Below are 18,350 nucleotides of genomic sequence, written 5' to 3'. Positions count from 1 at the left end.
TCGACACTTTAAAAGACCCAGCACACCGTAGTTAGCCAAAGCAGTTTGTCTAATTTCTTGACTGCTGCTTCCAAAAGCACTGATTGGGGATCAAAGCTAGGTGAAATCCTTGCCATCATCAATATATTTTCCATTTATTAGGATATATTACCTCTTGGTACAGTTGTGCGGACTTTGATTCTCTTTAAACTGAGTTGTAATCCATATTGAAAGATGCAATCCTTGAGTTTCATCAGCAAGTGCTTCAAGTCCTCCTCACTGTAGACAAGCCAGGTTGTTTGGTCTGGATACCGAAGTTTGCTAACACGCTTTCCTCCAATCCTGATGCGGCATTCCACACTATATAATCTGCTTTCTGTTTGCCAGCATACAGATTGAGTAAATAGCCTGTGATAGACAGTATTGTACTTCCACATAAATCCCCAATTGTCCATTTTCTCCATGAATTCGACACCGTTCTCCTGGAAGTGTCATTCTCAGGCTAGCCAATCTCATGACTGTTTCCTTCAATGTGGCAAATACCAGTCCGTTCAGCTCACGGATGCCAGGAAATGGGTCCTTATGAGTTCCATTTCATTTTCATGGCTTCCAGTGTTTCAAATTCCACTTATTAACTCATGTTTACAACTGCTTCTTCTCATTTGGAGGCATGTCCTATCAGCAAACGGAGTGGGGTTGAGATTTGCATTTGGTGGAGTGTGTGGGCCAAGCCACATCTTTGTTACCTTGGGACATCTTTAAGACCTCACATTGGTAGAGTCTGAACCCAGCCACACCCTTTGGTTCCTTGGGGGCATTTTGAATTTTACCTTGCCAGAGGGTGTAACTTGAAACACCATCTTTTGTGGTGTATAAATGCTGGTTTTAGCACATGTTACCTCACAGGAAAAGCCAAACCTCTCTTTGCAGACAGCGTTGGGGGAAGCAGGCATACCTGCTGTGGCAGTCAGACATTTTTCGCTTGTGGCTCTATTTGATTAGTCTCTGCCAGACCCTTGGCTTTTGAACTGAACTACATCACCACCAAGTGAGGCCTTTTCTCAACATTTCCTGAGTTTCTGTGGGGTGTTGCTGAGAACTGCAGAATCGGGGGAGATGGAGATGGAGCACAGCAGCATCTTGGAAGAGTTGAATATTTGGGACATCTTCAATCTCTGATTCTTTGTCATTCTTACTAAAGAAAATTTTACCACCACTACGGCTGTCCTCCAACACTTTGCTTTGGGGCTTTATCTCTGACTACTATTTATTCCATGACTCCAATTACTATCAAAATGGGTAAAAAAAATCTATAATCCTTCTAACAGGCTATGGAAATGCTACTTTCACTATATTCCCCCTTACATATATTTTTATCAAAAAAGATCAAACTAACCCTTTGGTAGATAATACATATGCAACATACACACAGGCATGCACATATATGCACTCATTACTCTATATTTTATTGTCTTCATTTTATGAATTTTCTCATCCTTGGTGCTTTTTACTCTAAACTGACAGTCATCCAGTGGACTCTGATTCATAGTGACCCTTTAGGACAGAGTGGAACCTGCCCCCATGAGATTCCATGGCTGGACACCTTTATAGGAACAGAAAGCCTCATCTTTCTCTCCCAGAGGCTCATAGATTCTCAGAGTCCCAAGCATAACCACTACGAAACCAATGCTTCATTGTGACTGACTGACTCACCTATTTAGAGTTTCCCAATTTCAATGTCTTGCCTAATTCATAAATATAGTACACTTATATAAATTTTATATGTTGATGGGGAAAAGGAAATATTTTAAAGTAAAACACATGTTAGTGGAAATGCTATTTGTCCATTCATTACATCACAATTTTAAATGTTGGTACCTGTATTATCCTAGATGTGGAATGCCCTGCAGGGAAAAAGAAAACAACCCCCCACCTGCCCCTGACAACAATTCCTGATTAAAACATCGTTTTCTCAGTGTTGAGTTTTTTGAAGGAAAGAAAAGGCTAACAAAGGTAGTGAAACTGTTGAGTCGATTCCGCTCACGGTGACCCCAGAGGTGTCAAGTCTGCGACTTTTCAATGATCTTCAGGTGTGTCCTCTGTGCTCACTGGTGACTTCAAACTGCCAACTTTTTGACTAGCTGTCGAGCACCAAGCCTTCCAGTGACTCCCGATCAAAATGAGACCTCAACATCCTCTTGAGGGGTTGGGCCCCGGCCATGCTGGACTGTTCTGTAGGTTTCTGTCAGCCAGCTCTCATCCTCCCTCTGTTGCCCACACCATGTCAGCTGTGAAGACCCCGAAACACAAGGTCAGGTGTTCCAAGCCCAGGCAGCTCTGTTGGTCAATGTCCACACATCCCAGGGGCTACAGGATGTTCTGAGGACCAATGTTGGGTCCAGGAGCACCATGCAAATGCTTGTTTCTGGTGCTGGAGACATTGAGCTTATCAAAGATGGCAGAGTGCTCTTCCATGAAATGCGAAGTCAACCCCCAGAGCCTCCTTAATATCGAAAGTTACAACAGCCATGGATGACATAACTGGAGATGGCATCCTGTCTAGGTCCCGATCCTTCAGCAGGTCACCTTCTGTAGTTTTGAAGGCCTGTCTCCCCACTTAAGAATGACAGACTTGGAAGTCATGAAGAAAAAGGGCCTTCAATTTGTGGACACAGCAAAGTCAGCAAAGCGATGGACAAAGAAGCCCTGACAGATGGGGACAGGATTTCGCTGCACAGGAAAGTCCACGTGAACTCTCACAGAGGTTGTAGTGAGCGCCGTTCTTGCCATTAAAAGGCGAGATGAGCCCTTTGACCTCTTCTCGGTCAAAAGCATAGAGATGAGAGAGAAATCAGAAGTGGATACAAACTTAATCCGAGGGCTGGTTTTGAACCATGTGGTTGGGATCCTGACGGGAAGAAAGGAATAGAAGATGTGAAGGTCCACACTAGCAGTGCGGCCTTCGTACTGCCGTCAAGTCAATGCTTGATAGAGACCCGAAGGACAGACAAGGTAGAACTGGCCCTGAGAGTTTCCCAAGATGAATTTGTCATGGAATAGAGAGCCTTGTCTTTCTGTGGCTCTTGAGGTGAGCAGCCCAGCACTAGCAATGATGCTACCTGAGCTCCTGCAATGTATTTTTGAAATATGCAGAAACAGAGGCTTATTTTACAAGTGTAAAGAGGGAGAATATTATAAAAGCTGAAAGAAAATTCACTGAAGACCGAGTGAAGAAAAGAATAGAACTGAAGAAGAAAGTTAATGGCGATTCCAATATAGGATTTGTGGCTATTAAATGAAAGGGAATTGATCCCTTTTGTTTAGACAAGTATGGCATTTACGGCCAAGGAAGACATCTGCATCGTGACCCTGTGCTGAGCCAAGCAGAGAAACATGGAGAGGCTGACGCTTGCCTGGGGCTGTGTAGTGTCCAGTTCTGTAGAAAACCTACATCTGGCTGTCTGGGATACACAGGCCTCGCCTCTGGGGATGCCTTGGTCATAGAGTTCACCTTCATCGAGAAGAGCAGTAACCCACCTCAACCATGCTGCTGTCTGAAGGACCAGATAAACCCATCCTCACTCAAATGAAAGACGCCAATTGAGAGGGCTTGAAGTTCATCAAAACTGATATCTATGTGATGAGTGTACCATAGAACTTCCTTGCAAGATGTTGAACTTCCTTGCAAGATGTTGACCTTGCAAGATGTTTGAGCCACCTCAAAGAAACAAGCACAAGAAACTCCACTTTAGAGAAGAAATAAAGTGTGACATCAGGGCCCAGCCAAGAAATTGGACCATTGCCAAGAATCAACAGCTGATTCAAGGATCCATCGCAAAAGTGTGGGGAACCCTGATAAGACTTAGCTGAACCTGACTGATGCCCAAAAGCCAGCCAAGCCACCTAAAATGTGGAGAAACCCGATAGGACTTGACTGGGACTGTGAAGACGTCAAAGAGCCAGCCAAGCTGTCACTTAAACCTGGTAGAGACGTTGACTTTGCAGAGAGCTAGGAACCAAGGACGTCCACTCCTGCTCTCTCCAACTCTACCCGGGGTGAGTGCACCACTGCAGGCAATACATGTTGGGACTTTGATGCTAGAATCATATGTGTGAAGAGTGCTGTTAGTATGCCCTTATGCTCATGCTTGCCCAAATACTCTTATCCTTAGTGGTTTGAGTTATTTTTAGATTGTTTCATGTGTTTGCAGTGAATAAACTGAGCATTCGAAAATGTCTAAGAGCGTTAAGTAATTATTGATCGCGCCGCTCATGACACTGTGGTGGCTGTGTGGTTCTAGGGGCTGGGAAAGTGGATGTAGCCATGATGGAGGCTCTGTTGAAATGCAAGCCAAACATCAAGGGCAGGGCCCCATTTGGCATCCAAACATGTGCTGCTTGCCATAACCAAGGTTCTTGCTCAGAACGACGGAGTTGACATTCAAGAAACATGAGCAGAGATTCAAGCCAAGCATTCAGAATCGGGAAAGTGTGCAGGCGCAAACTGAAACACAAGTGAGCCGATGGGAGGAGCAAAAGCCAGCATCTAGGACAAGTACCGTGCAAAGAAACAGCGTCGACACCCCTGCCCTGGGACTCCCACCAACCTGCTTCTGGTGGCTGACATCATGCGAGATGGAGGTCTTCTCCGAGGACTGATTGCAGCATGCCTCCTGTACCCTGAACCACGGAACATTCTACAGAGTGATCCTAAGAACATGCCAATGGGTTTTTGTCCAGGCTAAACATGATGCTCAAAGATGTTCTGTTCCCATATTGAAGTAGGAGATCACGATCACCTAAGTTCTGGCAGTTCTTAATTTGTGACTGACAGTATTATTTAAATAATGGTTATAGCATTGACATACAGAGTTCTTCCTTTTTACTCGGAAAGTGTGGTTTTCCTTTAGCTGGCAGGAGCCTGAAGTACAAGTCAGATATGCACACGTTATCTACCTTGTTAACAAATAAGCCTTCAAAAATTATATTGAGATCCAGAGATATGAATGCTAACTCTGCACTGGAATTTCAAGAAAGCATTATACACTATAGGAGATTTATTCTGAGTTTACAAGATAGATTTAAGACCACAGGAGTATTGCAAACTAGTTTGTGAGCAATATTTATTTGAAGGAAAGAATATTGAACCAAATGCAGACAACTTTTTTCACTTTTGGCTCATATATATTCACCAGGCCACACACTAAAAATATGTGGATAAAAATTTAAATCAAAATAAGTGCATTCCCTTTTTTGCTTCCCAGACATATTGAAAACTTGATGGCCATGCTAAAGCTGAACAATAAATAAAGACTATCAGAGCATTTGTATTACAGTGTGGGAGAAGAATACTGAATATACCTGGGATGCCAGAACAGTTCAGGAACAGAACTTTCAAGAACGAATTTGTCCTGGTGAAGTGTAGTCAGAATGAACTTTAGCAGTAAAGAGGGTGGGACTCCAACTCAGAAAGTTTGAATATGCTATCAGAAAGGACCAATCCCTGGGGAAGGGAATTATGCTTGTTAAAGTAGACAGTCAGCAACACATGGGAAAGCAATATGTTGACTGGCACAGCGGCTGCAACAACAGGCTCAAACAGCAGTGATTATAAAGATGGAGCAGCGCTAGGGAGTGTTGCCTTCGGTTGTGTGTAAGCTTGTTATGGGTTAAACAGCTTTAGTAGTACCTAACAACAACAGATATCCATTGTTGGTTAATCTTTATTAGTATTTTAAGATATTATTTATTGTACTGTATTGTCCAGGAACCCAGGCCAGAGGTTCAAAACCACCAACCACTTCAGAAGAGAAAGATGAGGCTGTCTATTCTAATAAAGAGTTACAGCCTTGGAACCCACAGGGCAGGTCACAAGGAGTCATCATTAACTCGATTCATTGAGAAGGAAGCACTCTCCAGATGAGCCAGTTGTTTTGGTGAATTGATTTAAGAGAAAATTATTCCATTTCACCTTTGTGCAATATATGAAAAAATGGCCTGCAAACATTATATCTTTATGGCACTAGAAATTTCATCATATTATATTAAAATGTTGAATATCTACAGAAATTGGTTTCTGACATATTTAAGCTGGTTAATTTGTTTATGTTTGTTTGTACATCTAAGTGTATGCAAATACACTTGTACATGTGTTTTACAACAAATCTGTTCTGATAACCAATTTCTGTTCCTGAGCATCTGCTTTCTTCAGGGGCACAATTTCCAAAAGTTATGCTGGCGGGGTGGATTTGAAGTTTCTTGTTTCTGGCTGTGATTCTGTTCTCCGTATTGTTTACAGTTTTAAATACTGCCACAGCAAGCCCTGAATGGCTGTGACTTTGAATGTACATCCCAAGTGATTTCAAGTACAGTGAAAGTCTTCTTAGGATCGAATAGCAGCCAGACTCAGGCCATTGCGTGGACACTTACATTCACTCGGTAGTTTTACAAAATATACTCTCAATAGAACTTGAGTTAGGTACAGTATTTAAAGAACACTAAAAGCATATGGCATTTTAGAATCGAGACAATGCTTGGCTTATAGCGACTCTGATGAACACAATAGAAGCAGGACGAACATTCTGATGGATGTTTCTCTTTAAGTAGCACTCCACTTAGATCACTAACACATACAAAAATTCACCCACACAAAGCTAGAAATAGATTTGTGATGAGAGCATTAACTCTGTCAGTAAATGTGATTGAGCATCTCAAATGCTAGGCAGCAGGGGACAATGTGAAGGGGGTACTGTCTTAAGTTTGCAGAAATTTAGCCTTCTGAAGAATACAGATAACAAACAAATAAGATACAGGGGGAAAGTTACAAACCAGATAGCCACAACAAAAGCAATCGCAGTGCCTCTGGGTTCATTCTGACTCACAGTGACCCTATAATCATGATTAAGGATATGAAGAAAATCACCGTTTTCTGTAGTGGAACATATGGGTGGGGAAATGGGTTTAAAGAGGGCTGAGGGAGCAATCTCAGCCGCTGCTATATAAATTCCAGGGCTGCAATGAAGAAGGGGGTGAGGATAAGTGAGCTGGGAAGGAATTTGTACAAACGACTTTAGAAATTAAAATAACAGCCAGGCTATCACATATAAATCAAGGAGAATTGAAAACAAAAAGACAGGGAGAAAGAAATTAGATTATAAAAATACATATTTTACTGTTGGGTGGACAGAGCATGTTTTATAGGTTTGAATAGGAAAGTACACTTTATTCTAACCACAGTAGAGAGCCACTGAAAGATTTAATGTAGAGAAATAAAATGATAAAATATGTGTTTTACCAATATCTGCATATTTGTGTCTAGTAGCTGTGGGAGAGTTTGGGAGTTATTCAAAGTTGAACAGAATTGTGGTGAGGCTCAGCATTTCTTTCTTCTTTTTTTAGAACTTCTACTCACAGGCACTGAATCAAAAGCATTCAAAGCAAATGTCTATTTTTTTTAAAAACCACACAAATTTGGACACAGATGAAACCGACATCATGCTCAAGAGCCCAAGTGTGAAAATAACCCAGTGTTCATCAGTGGATACGTGGAGAGAGAAAACATGCACCATCCAATCTATACAGTGAAATATTAGCCAGCCATAAAAAAGCAGAGGAGTATTGAAACATGCTACAAAATGAATGGATCTTAAAAACATTATGAGAAGAAGAGAGACCAAATCCAAACACCACATATAAAAATATTCCACTGATATTAACTATCCAAGAAAGACAAATCAACAGAAACAAAATGCAAATTTGTGATGTCCAGGTGTGCAAGAAGGAGAAAACCAGGAGGGACTTCTTAATGGAGTCAAGGTGAACTTCAGGGATACAAGTTTGCAACTAGATGGTGGTGATGGTTGCACTGAGTTGTGAATGTAGTTAAGGTCTCTGAACTGTAGTCTTAAAAATTATAAGGCTTAGTTTATCCTAGTTTTCCACATATTCTCCATATTAGTGTTTATTTCAAAGGAAGGAGACCTAATAGAATGCTCAAACTAAAGAACCATATCATTGATATCACACAAGCAAAATTTTGCGTAAGATCATCCGACAACAGTCGCAGCAGGGTATGGACAGGGAACTCCTGGGAGTTCAGGCCGGTTTCCGAGAGGATGTGGAATCAGAGCCATAGCTGCTGGTGTTCAATGGCGACCGGCTCAAAGCAAGGAACACTGGAAGGTTGCTTACGATACAAAGGCATTCCCCGTGGGGGTCATCATAAGTTGGGGAGGACCTTGAGCAGAACGGGAACTCCAGAACACTTCATTGTGCTCACATGGATCTTACACATGGATCAAGGGCAACTGTGCAGACACGCCTGTGAGACTTAAGCAAATGCACAACGGAGAACTAGAGGTTTGGGTCAAATTAGAAAAAGAGAAGTTTATTTTACAAATTTTAGCCAACCAGGGACACTGACAGAAATCTAGGCCGTCTTAATGGCATCCCATTTTAAATGAGAGTCAATAGAGAATATATATACTTTTACTTTGAAATTCACACACTGGGGAGTCACATACAGATGTCTTATATTAACTCAGCTTTCAGGATGATCATGAGAAACAGTCGTTGACTACAGGCAAGCTAACTGAACATTAGGGCTCTTTCAGTCTTGGACATCCTCAGGATAGCTCTACTGATCAACCAAATGGCAGGAACTAGCTTTTTGGTCACGGACAGGCAAATAAGAGAATATTCTCAGGTTATCTGGACTTCTGAGGAACATCAGAATCCACCATATTTGCCTCTGAGCAATGCAGTGAGTTATAAAAATTCCATAGAGACGGCATGAAGGAAGTGAACATAGGTTACTTTACCACGCGTGTCGATGAAGACAACAGGTTGTGATGTGCTACGGGTCTGTATTGTCAGTGATATCATATATATCCCCAAGTCGAATGGGAAGGTGTCATGATACGGAGCTTCAATTAACTGACAGCTGAAATTAATCTGATCTTAATACTTCAGGAAGACCTGTCAATTTCTCTCATAAAACATAAATTGCTACAGTATCTGATTTCTTTTTTAAAATCATTTTATTAGGGGCTCATGCAACTCTTAACACAATCCATACATACATCAATGTGTGAAGCACATTTGTACATTCATTGTCCTCATCATTCTCAAAACATTTGCTCTCCACCTAAGCCCCTGGCATCAGTTCCTCATTTTCCCCTACCCTCTCCCTCATGAATCCTTGATAATTTATAAATTATTATTTTGTCATATCTTGCCCTGTCCTACGTCTTCCTTCACCCACTTTTCTGCTGTCTGTCCACCAGGGAGGAGGTCACATGTAGATCCTTGTAATCGGTTTCCTCTTTCCAAACCACCCTCCCTCTACGCTTCCAATATCGCCACTCACACCACTGGCTCTGAAGGGATCATCCACCCTGGGTTCCCTGCGTTTCCAGTTCCTATCTGTACCAGTGTACAAATATCTGATTTCTTTTATTCCTAATTTACTGTCTTAGTTCAAGACTACATCTCTTATCAGAAGTAATATTTTGCCATAATCTTCATAACAACTTTATAAAATAGCTGGTGTTCTTCTCTTTATTTGTTTTGATGAGGAAATTGTATCACAGAGAGTAGAAACTTGCCCAACGTCATTTCAGTAAATGATAATGTTAGGATTCAAACCCGGGCATCTTGACTCTAGAGCCTGAATCTTAATCACTTTCCTAAAATGAATCTTCATAAAAAGTGAACACATTTTTTAACATTAAAAGAAAAATTATAATGCATAATTTAATATTTTATAAATATTTACATTCTGAATACCAGTGAATCTCTAAATGCACTAAAAAGCAAAATCAAAAATACCTTCAAACTACTCAGTCCTGAAAGAATAAATATTTTTATGTAAGCCAGATACCATCTTTCGATGTAATAATTTGTAAATAATAATAATCCATTTAATATTCTTTATATTTAAAATCATTTTATATAAATATAGCCATAAGTTCTATTAGAAAATTAATATAATCTTTCTAATAAAAATTTATATATTCCTGAATTTAGCATTAATAAGTAGGAAACAATGAGTCAATAGTGAATAAATGCTCCATTTAACTTAGTTAAGAAGGACTTATAGAGCCTGAGTGGGCTGAAAGATGAAATTACTATTAGCACATATAAGCTATTTAAATCATACTTTAAAAATAAATCTCCTTTTTTATCCTGCCCTTCTTCTATATAGGCTAAATTTTGCAACTGACAGCCAAACCCCCCCATGGCCAGACAGGAATCCCTAATCCAAGAACTCTAGGAAAGGCAGCTGGCAAAATCTCCAGTTTGTTTGTCCCTTCGTTGGCCTCCTGGAAATGCAAAACCCTCCTGAACACAGGTGGTCTGGAAACCTGCACGTAATTAAGGAAAATGAGGCTTGTTGACAGCTTAGCACGAACTGTGAATCTTTAACTACATTTTAATGACAGCCCGTATTATTTTACAGAACCATGTTAGCTAATATAACATGAGATTAGGGATTACCAACGAGACTCTGAATTGTTTTTCCTCAGTATTTATAAAACTTCAGGTAACAAAATCATGTTTAAAAGATTAAATGGCTTGTATGGGTCCCTTTCAGACACATGTACATAGAGAGAGAGCATCTTAATTCCTTTTGTTATCATAACATACGCATCATTGTTTAAAATACTGTTGTCTTGACTGAAAGATTGCCAACTTGCAATGGCTTTGCTGGCCAAAGTCATGCCTAAAATCAGCTGGATTAGAATCCTCATTGATATTAAATAACCATATTATTTTAAAGTAAAATTCAAATTAGAAAACCTTTAAAAAGTATTTTAAAAACAATGTTACTGTATTGCATGAAACATTTTAATCTATACAAACATCAACATGAATTTGTAATTATTGTTCGTGTTTGATTAAAAGTTTAGTACTGGTGACTACATTACATTAACTATCTTAAATGGATGGACCTGAACTCAAGCATTTCCCAAAGTGATATCATCTGTGGAAATATTTCAGTATATTACATCCCTCATTTATCCTAATTATGTCTTATATCATCTCATTACAATAATTCATTTTCTTGTGCCTTAAAAGTGTCATGACCTCTTTCACAGGCCATAAATTGCATATACGTAGATAAGTATGATTTCATGGTATATTTTCAATATTCAGTAGCACTTTAAAGAAATATCAATGTTGGTCTAAGATGTCATTTTAAGAGTAAACTCTAAGTGCAGATGTCTGTTTATAAATTTAATTCAAGGAAAGGGTGAAGAGTATAAACGGAGAACTGTAAGTCAGATCTGATGCTTAGGAAAATGATCCTGCATTTGATCCTGACATTATAGGAATCATCACAAATCAGTAGCAAGAGAAAGAAAAGTTACATCAATTGAATATAGCCAAAATCGGGTGAATTTCCCCCTAAACCTGGTGGTCCTACAGTACCCTACACCTGAGTAAATCATACCACTGTCATCCATTTACTCATGCCTGAAGCACAATGAGTTTATCTCCCTCCCCTCAACTGCAGTTGATTTCCTCCTCTAGTATTCCACAATTATATTTACTTTGCTCTGTTTCCATCACTGCGATAAAGTCCATGCATTACAATTTGTCCTCCCTCAACTACTTTTATCTATTTTTAGTTGATTCTATATTCAAATATCAGTTGACGACACAGCTATTTTGGTATCAGACTGACACATTGACTCTCAAGAATGAAAAGTTGAACTGAAAGAAGATAGAACTACGTCTACAAGAAGTCTCATATAAGAATGTATGTGGAACAACAGGAGAGGCATTACCGAGACAACAGAGGAGGCAGTCCCGTGGACCTACCCCCTACAAAGAAATATCCACGCACAAGAGGGCCAGCTAACGCTGTCAGAACTCTGGTGATAATTCTCAGCCTCCCAAACCAGGTTGAATCAATCAAATGGAAGGAAAACTCAGCAGCCACCTTGAAGTGGCAGCCCCGTTTCCATCTGCAAGCCTGGCCTTGCACTTTGAAGGTAGCAGATGGCTCCTTATCCATTTCTGTGTTGTCTGTTTTTCCTTCATCTGTTTGTGAATAAGTACTTAAGTAGGTGTGACCTCATGAAACATCAATTTCCATTTATCACTCAAATTCAGTTGATTATAATATGGCATTTAAAAAAAACAATGAATCTTCATTTTGACCCGAAATAAAGCAAAGTATTTTCCCAGAAAATAAGAAGAGAGTAGAAGGAAATGGGCAGGGTTCCTGCATGCTAGTGACTGCAAGTTCTTCTAATGATCACATGAGAACGACTTACAGGACACAAGTGCATTCAGAATACTCGGTAGAAAAATGTCACTGCTCTTCATACTAATTAGCACTCCACAACATTTACCTTGAACTCAGGTAATATAGAGAACATAGAATCCATTGCCCCTAATTTTTGATATCTAAAATTTATTTCCAATTGTATTCAGAATGCAATATAAAATATGGAGAAAAGAAAGATTAAGTATATATAACTGCATGTTGGCTTAATTAGTGTTCTCAATTTCACCTCTCTGGGTTCTAATATTCATTGCAATGACCACAATGAATTCACAAAATCCATGATTAAAGTGTTTATTAAGGAAGTCAACACATTGTAATGCCAGTGAGAAATATTCAGGGTTGCATTGTTTATCAGGACTCACGACAAAGTTCTTTCAGGTCTACCAATTAATACCCAAAGGGGCACACCAAACTGTTGGAAGCCTCAACGGGAAGGCAATCAGCTCAGGCTACATGGGCCAGCATCCTCAGATCCCTAAATTAACTGCCCAGAGGCACCCTGGTCAGTAAGCCCTGTCAGTCCTGTGAGTCAGCAAGCCCAACTTGCCCCAATAACTGCCCAGAGACACCCCACTCCACAAACCACCCTGCTGTCCAAGAGCACTGAGCTTTACTGGTTCCAGGGGGTGTGAAGTCCCAACTCTGCTCCACACGTTGACTTCTGGTTCTGCTGCTGCGCCTCTCAGGGTATAGCCGCCTTCTGGATGTGGAGGTTCGCTGGACAGGGACCTCGGGGCCAGAGAACATGCTTAACCCCTGGCTCTTGCAGGCAATATGACCCCTCCTCCTGCTGCTGAGAAGGTTCATTTTAAGGCAGCAGGATAGCATTGCAGGGAACCAATTCACAGTCACTCTCCGCCTCCCCCCCCCCTCTTATAACCAGACCACGCAGGAAAGGTCATTTGATTGGGATTAGAGACTTTGGCTAGAAGAGCCACAATATGAATTGCATGGCCCCTGACCAATGAACTGTGAGACAGTCGAATGGAAATAAACTAGAGGTGTGTTGAAATAAAATTGCTTTGTAATTCCCACGAAATAACTGGTGGGATCATGCAATAAGGTGTGGGGGACTCTAGCAAGGGATTGGACAGGCTTCCCATGCTGCCTGGTATAAAGTGAGGCTTCCCAGAAGCAGGGAGAATTCTCATAACTGGCGAAAAAGAGGGGTCAGGCTCAGCCAAGTTCCCTATTTGGAGAAGCAGAGGCAGCAGAGGCAACAAGGAAGGAGCCAAGGTGGCAGAGCAGCAGGTTTCCCAGCCCATCAAAGGAGTGACCTTCAGCTTCAAGGTTTCGAACCATAATGCTTTTTGATCCCTACATGTAACCTGTTAATCTCCTGAATAAACCCCATGCTCTTGAATTCTTGTGGCCATTGAGACAGATGATCAAAACCAGCAATGAAGCAGAGTCCCAGGGGAGAGACGACTGGTGTCAGAATACAGAAAGATAGAGGGTGGGGACAAGCGTGCATTTCAATTATCTTTTCTGCTTATGTAGTCAGAGGAGGGAGACACCTCCCCCCATGCCATTCCTTCAAGAGGATAAAGACAGACTTTAGATTGTTACATAGTTCTACATGAGGAGTTTTCATTAATCCGCACAAGACATAAAGGGTTAATATTTTGAGACATGTGTTAAAAATTCTAATATATGAAATAATGGGATAGAGGGAAAATGTGGGAAAAGCCTCTGAACTCACTTAGGAAATCACCATGGAAGAGATAGCTATTGAAGATATTAAAATTATGCACAATTTAATTCACATTAAAATAGTCTGTAATAACTGCATCCCTTTGCCCTGAATGAAAAGCAGAGAATGAAGAACTTCTCAATTAGTCACACGGCTATGCGACGTCCCAACAGGGTCAGCTGAACCTGCGTGAATGAGCCCCGTTTATCCAGTGGTTACAGATAAGGAGAACTGGGAATTCTATTTACTAGATATAAGAATACAACAGAAGATATTTGCTAAATTCAAGTATTTTTGTTCTCATTCTCTTACTATTGTTCTGAGAAAAGTCTAAAAAGGAAAACACGAATTCTCAAGTGAATAATCCTGTAAACGTCAACAACAACAACTCCGTGTCATCACATTGATTTCAACTCACAGCGCCCTACCTAGGCTTTCCAAGACTGAAAATCTCTGTAGGAGCAGAGTCGCTCCTAGTTCTCCCTTGGAGTGGCTCGGGTTTGCTGCTTAAACACCCAATATCTAGTCGACGGCATGACAAGGACTTCATAATTCCTTCTATAAACAAGAGGAAGAAGAAGGAGGAGGAGGAGAAAGGGGGTAGGGAGAAGAAACTAGCTGCCATGGAGTTGATTCTGACTTATAGCAACCCTACATAGCATTTCTGAAACTAAATCTTTACGTAAACTATAGCCTCATCTCTCTCCATAGGAGCAACTGGTGGGTTTGGACTACAGACCTTGTGTCTAGCAATACCTGACAGCACTATCAGTCTGTTCATTCCTTCTGTAGGACCTGCTAATCTACCAGAGGGTGGTGTGAAATAAAAATGTGTTTCTTCTCAAACTACAAGAATATGTTCATTAGAAACAATGATACTGTTTTCATGCAAATATTTTTCTTAATGGGTTGCATTTTTAAGAGAACAAATAGGATTTTGATTACAATATATTTTGTTTGATTGCTAGAAACTGTTTTCCAATGTAACTATTTATGTGGTAACTTCATTACATTCTAGGGTTTGTCTTGAACTTTTTTGCCGCTCCTCCCCACAAGCATCATGTCCCTTTCCAGGGAATACTCTTTCCTCACAAAATGTCCAAGGTATGTAGGATGAAGTCTTGCCATCCTTGGCTCTAAGGAGCACTCTGGCCTCACTTCTTCCAGGACAGATTGATCTGTCCTCTTAGCGGTCCATGGTAATTTCAATATTCTTCTCCAGCACCACAATTCAGATCCATCAATTCTTTTCAAAGGATGTCATGCATGGTAAAGTGGAGTGTCAGGGTCAAAGAAGGGCCTCAATGGGATGGGTTATCACTGTGGCTGCAACGATGGGATCAGGTAGAGGAACAGCTGTGATGATGGAGCAGGACCGTGAGGAGTGCCCTTCTGTTGTGCAGAGGGTCGCTATGGGTTGAAATCTAACAACAACATGTTGATGGTACCTAATAACAACAACTCCTCACACACAAAAATGTCACACGTGTCCTAGAATTCTACTAGACTCAGTCAGGAATGCTAACCTACTCTAAAGGAAATTCAAGAAAAACTGAAATGTAGAATCGAATACTACTGGATTCTTTCATATATTTTGGAAAATTATGACTTTCTTCTAACTAGAACGCACACTTTCCATGTTCAAGGCATGGTTTCTCCAAGGTAGAGGTCGTGGAAAAGAAACAGGAAGCTTGCTTATCATCCAAACACCACTGCCAGGGACTCCGGTCCTTCCACCTGCTTCTCAGGCCGATACACTCTTGCCCATAAAGAATATCTCCTTGCAACGCGGTTTTGTACTTGATATGCCATCAGATATCTGAGTCCTGTCCAGTGCTGTGTGCATTCAGACGTGTCTCCTGATCGTTAATACCTAGACCTCTATGATGAAAATTCAAGGCCTGGTAGCACAGTAATTAAGCCTTCAGCTTAATTGTGAAAATGTGGCCCTTGTTCCCTCCTGCAGCCCCACGGGGGAAAGACGCGGCGGTTCACTTCCAAAGGTTACAGGCGCGGAAACCCTCTGGTTCTGTTCTGTCCAATAGGGTCGCTAAGAGTTCAGATAGGTTCGACATCAATGATTTGTGTTTTGCTTTCCTTATGATGAGAAGTACTTCTTAGAAATGATGAAATCTTGCTTTACATATTGCTAGTTTTCTCCAGTGTGTTGGATTATTTATTTGAAAAGAAGAGGTTTGAGAGAAGCATCCTCCCCTGCCTGTACCTGTCACGGAGGGATCTTTAGCCGTATGAAATCCTTCAGGCACTGTAAAGGGATTTGGTTTGGAAGCCATTGTCCTCTCAACTGCTGTTGACTCTGGTAACTAACTCATCTTACTCCAAATAGTCTTTAAGCATGTCAATGAAAGAACATTTAGAACAAAGCAGAATTGTGGATTCTTGAAAAGACACTGGTTTTAGGAAGAGAGCAAGATAACAGCCCACCACTTACTGCCAGTTTGTCGCACTGTGTTGGATTGCATGTTGCCGTGATGCTGGAAACTGGGTTAGTGCTATTTTACACACCAGCAGGGCCTTCCACGCTGAACAGATTACAGTAGAGCTTCCAGGCGATGAGCAGACTACAGAAGGTTGTCTACTTCTGAGGTGTTAGCCACTTGACAACCTTAGCTGGATTGATACAGTAGCTTCAACTAAGGGCTCACACATAAATACAATTGGGAGGGTGGTGCCGGGCTGGGCAGTGCTTCTTTTTGTTATGCAGAAGATCACTTTGAGTCAGAATCAACTCGATAGCATCTAACAACAGCAACAACAAGATATTAACAGCTGTCTCTTATTATGGGGATTCCAGAGCCAGGACCTTATGCAGATCCTGCTTAGACAAGCTGAGCAAGTGTGGGGGCTGTGCATGCGTGTGTGATGGAAGATAAAGGCTTATTACATCCAAACCTGTTTAATCACGGCACCCTTCCTTTTAAGAGCATATGCTAGGAGCCAATAGCAGATAACATTGGAAACATACATCTTAAATACCAGGCATTCATATTCAAATATGAATTAAATATATTAACTCATAATTATGTGTAAAAGGCTTTGAATCTTATCAGTGCTCTTTCAACTAAGGACCCACCGGGAAGAGATAATTGGAAGAGTTCGATATAGATTACTTATATAAAAACATGAAATAGAACTAATAAAAATAAATGACACTTATGCCAGAGAAAAGCCATATCCCCTGTGCCAGTGTTATTAAAACTGTGACTTGTAGCCCACTTGTACCGGAATAATCTGGGCCGCTTTTAAAAGTGCAGATTCTTGGAGCCCTCTATAGATTTAAAAGTTACAATCTCTGGAGGTGGAGCACAGAAATATGGTTTTTAAATAGACACGGCAAATCATTTTTACACATATGTGCGTTTGAGAATTGTTGAGTTAGTATCTCTATTAACTTAGAAACAGCAGAGGCATTTAGGCTTGGGCACTTTAGATTTAATAGTCCACGGCACAGTTGCCATGATTGGACTCAAGCAATGTCCTTGTCGGAAAAAACCCACAAAACCTTTATAAGTTATTTATAAAATATAAAGAACCTCCTATATAAGGAACCCTTGTAGGACAACTGCTAACTAAAGAGTCCGTGGTTCAAATCTACCCAGTGGCTCCCCAGGGGAAAGTCCAGTCGATCTACTTCCAAAAGATTTCCAGCCTAGAAACCCCAAGGGGGCCTGTTCCGCAATGTCACCCATGGCTATTATCGACAGAAGTCAGCTCGATGACATCTGGCAGCAGCAGTAAGCACCACCCTATGTGCTCGAGCTCTGGCAACACTGTCTGGTGCGCTAACCACAAAGCCAGCGATTCAGATCTGCTTTGCATATTACTTTCTCCAATTATTTCTCCAAATCTGCTTCTCATATCACATCCACATACTCCAAGGCAGCCTCCTTATTGCACAATAACACATATCAAAGTCTTAAATGATGTAGTATATACACCTACACGAGAAAATATGTGAGTTGTTGTTCTATCCCAGCCACCCCCCGCCCCAATTTCCATCTTTCAGAGAACAGGAAAGATACCTACTGAAGCTATATTTAGAAATGAACAGATTTTCTAATTTGATTTCTGGGGAAGAAAGAAATAAAAATTTCTGGCTATTCAAGGGTAACTTAAAGAAAACAAAATACTTAAATGTTCACCCTCTTCTTTCAGCATTCACTTAAATCAAACTTAAGTAACACCTCATTAGTATGAAGCTCTAGGACATCACATCCCTACAAATATAACTTTTTTTAATATCTCAAAAATTAAGTATATCTTATTCTATTCCCCTCCTTCAAATATTGTCAAACATAATTCCTCAAGTATTTCAATGATTGAGACCTTTCTGTTTTGTCCTGGAAAAAAATTGGGATT

The 18,350-nt window shown here is 40.7% G+C and overlaps 1 pseudogene; it reads left to right on the top strand.

The window, feature by feature from the left end:
* The window catches only part of LOC142456098 (T-complex protein 1 subunit zeta-like), a 69,803-nt pseudogene extending 66,169 nt beyond the window's left edge, over positions 1-3,634 (top strand).
* The last annotated feature ends 14,716 nt before the right edge of the window (positions 3,635-18,350 follow it).

Source organism: Tenrec ecaudatus, chromosome 9 (genome assembly GCF_050624435.1).
Source record: "Tenrec ecaudatus isolate mTenEca1 chromosome 9, mTenEca1.hap1, whole genome shotgun sequence".
Taxonomy (NCBI): Eukaryota; Metazoa; Chordata; class Mammalia; order Afrosoricida; family Tenrecidae; genus Tenrec; species Tenrec ecaudatus.
This window is presented reverse-complemented; position numbering and strand designations above follow the sequence as displayed.